This window comes from Lotus japonicus, chromosome 1, assembly GCF_012489685.1.
Source record: "Lotus japonicus ecotype B-129 chromosome 1, LjGifu_v1.2".
Lineage (NCBI taxonomy): Eukaryota > Viridiplantae > Streptophyta > Magnoliopsida > Fabales > Fabaceae > Lotus > Lotus japonicus.
In genome coordinates this window covers 62,939,492-62,942,802 of record NC_080041.1, presented here as the reverse complement: position 1 = coordinate 62,942,802, position 3,311 = coordinate 62,939,492, and positions in this window count along the sequence as shown.

Here is a 3,311-nt window from a genome sequence, read left to right as displayed (position 1 = left end):
CGTATTGTAAGATCAAGTTTTGATCTAGTAGTACAACTCTATGTTTTGATGATTACAAGTTAACCTTTTGATATGAACCAATTGTGGTACTCTAACGTGTTTTCTGAGTGTGCTATTTACAGGCTCTGACCTCAACTCAATCTCACACAAATCAGAAGCACTGTGTATAAAGGGTAACCCAAGCAAGGCTTTCGCATTCACCATGTTCAGTATGAACAGTGGAAAAGCTTCAGAAGTTCTGAAGCTATACAAACTCTGATGTGGACTCAGTCGCTAGAAGCTCTGAAGATCCAGAAGTTCTGATAACCAAGAAACACTGAAGGTTCAGATGTTCTGATGGTGTAGAAGACTCTGAAAGATCCAGAAGCTGAATAGTGGAAACTCTGAAGTCCAGAAGCAAGAAACTCTGAAGGCCATGTTCTTCCCTCTGAGTTCAGAATCAGAAGATACAATGGTCAGAGGATCTGTGCTTTCCCTCTGACTCTGATCAACCGGCTTCACAAGTTCCAATATGAAGTATTCCCCTGATCAGAAGTCTCCTAGGTTAAAAGGTCAAGTCGCTATCCAAGTACAAAAGCAAGTGTACCTTCCTGACGACCTACCTAACGTTCTCAGCCACAGCAGAAGCTGGATTTTCCAGAACTGCCCTCCAACGGTAGCATTTCCCATGCAACGCTCAACCCTAATCCTTGGAGTATATATAGAGGCTGAAGATTGAAAGAAGCGGCTAAGAAAAAGAAATACACACGCGCAAGACATATTCAAAATATTCTAAGCTTTCTTTCATCTGAAATTCATTGAGTTTACAATTAGCTTTTTAGAAGCAAATCTCTTGTAAACAATTCTTTGATAAACAGTTTGTTTAGTTCCTTTAGGAGATCAAGGTTGATCGGATCCTAGAGAAGACTAAGAGAGTGAATCTTAGTGTGAGCTAAGTCAGTGTAATTGTTGGTCACTTGTAGGTTTCAAGTGCAGTTGTAACTCTTACCTGATTAGTGGATTGCCTTCATTCTAAGAAGGAAGAAATCACCTTAACGGGTGGACTGGAGTAGCTTGAGTGATTTATCAAGTGAACCAGGATAAAATCCTTGTGTGCTTTTCTATCTCTTATCTTTAGCACTTAAGTTCTCGAAAGATTTGTCAAAATCTTTAAGGTGGAAGTTTGTTCTGAAAACGTTATTCAAACCCCCCCTTTCTACCGTTTTTCATACCTTCAATTGGTATCAGAGCGCAAGTTCTGATTACCACACCTAACAGTGTTCAGTGATCCGGGCCGGTGTGAAAAACAATGGCTGCCACCACCAGTGAAACTCAAGAGATGGTTACAACGCAAAGCCTCCTATGTTCGATGGTCAAAGGTTCGAATATTGGAAAGATAGATTGGAAAGTTTCTTTCTGGGTTTCGATGCAGATCTCTGGGATATTATTGTGGATGGCTATGAGCGTCCAGTTGATGCAGATGGCAAGAAGATCCCAAGGTCAGAGATGACTGCAGATCAAAAGAAGCTGTACTCACAACATCACAAAGCAAGAGCAATTCTTCTAAGTGCTATTTCCTATGAGGAGTACCAGAAGATTACAGATCGTGAGTTTGCTAAAGGCATTTTTGAATCTCTGAAGATGTCTCATGAAGGAAACAAGAAATTCAAAGAATCAAAGGCATTGTCTTTGATCCAAAAGTATGAATCCTTCATCATGGAGCCAAATGAGTCCATTGAAGAAATGTTCTCCAGATTTCAATTGCTTGTAGCTGGCATACGACCTCTCAACAAGAGCTACACAACAAAAGATCATGTCATAAGGGTCATCAGGTGTCTTCCTGAAAGTTGGATGCCTTTGGTGACTTCAATAGAGCTCACGAGAGACGTTGAGAATATGAGTTTAGAAGAACTCATCAGCATTTTGAAATGCCATGAGCTGAAACGCTCAGAGATGCAAGATCTGAGGAAAAAGTCCATAGCCTTGAAATCCAAATCTGAAAAGGCTAAGGTTGAGAAGTCAAAGGCTCTTCAAGCTGAAGAAGAAGAATCTGAAGAAGCATCAGAAGATTCTGATGAAGATGAGCTGACTCTGATCTCCAAGAGACTCAACCGCATCTGGAAGCACAGGCAGAGCAAGTTCAAAGGCTCTGGAAAGGCAAAAGGAAAGTATGAGTCCTCAGGCCAGAAGAAGTCTTCAATCAAGGAAGTCACATGTTTTGAGTGCAAAGAATCTGGGCACTACAAAAGTGATTGTCCAAAGTTGAAGAAAGACAAGAAGCCAAAGAAGCACTTCAAGACGAAGAAGAGTCTGATGGTGACATTTGATGAATCAGAGTCAGAGGATGTTGACTCTGATGGTGAAGTCCAAGGACTCATGGCAATTGTCAAAGACAAGGAAGCAGAGTCAAAGGAAGCTGTTGACTCTGACTCAGAATCAGAAGGAGATCCTAACTCAGACGATGAAAATGAGGTATTTGCTTCTTTCTCTACCTCTGAACTGAAACATGCTTTGTCTGATATCATGGATAAGTATAACTCTTTACTGTCTAAGCATAAAAAGTTGAAAAAGAACTTATCTGCTGTCTCCAAGACTCCTTCTGAACATGAGAAAATTATTTCTTATTTGAAAAATGAAAATCATGCTTTGGTAAATTCTAACTCTGTGCTTAAGAACCAGATTGCTAAGTTAGAAGAAATTGTTGCCTGTGATGCCTCTGATTGTAGAAATGAATCTAAGTATGAAAAGTCTTTTCAAAGATTCCTAGCTAAAAGCGTGGATAGAAGCTTAATGGCTTCAATGATCTATGGCGTAAGCAGAAATGGAATGCATGGCATTGGCTATTCTAAACCAATTAGAAATGAGCCTTCTGTGTCTAAAGCTAAATCCTTGTATGAATGCTTTGTTCCCTCTGGTACCATATTGCCTGATCCTGTACCTGCTAAAATTGCTAAAAACCCTCTTAAAAAGGGATCTTTCTCTATGACTAAATATCATGCAAATATTCCTTTAAAATATTATGTTGAGACACCCAAGGTGATCAGAACCTCTGGGGTAACTAACAAAAGAGGACCCAGAAAGTGGGTACCTAAGGACAAGATTATCTATGTTGCAGATATCCTTGATAGCTCCACTGAAACACCAATCATGGTATCTGGACAGTGGATGCTCGCGTCACATGACGGGAGAAAAGCGTATGTTCCGAGAGCTGAAACTTAAGCCTGGAGGCGAAGTTGGCTTCGGAGGAAATGAAAAGGGTAAAATTGTTGGTACTGGTACTATTTGTGTAGATAGTAGTCCATGCATTGATAATGTTTTATTGGTAGACGGCT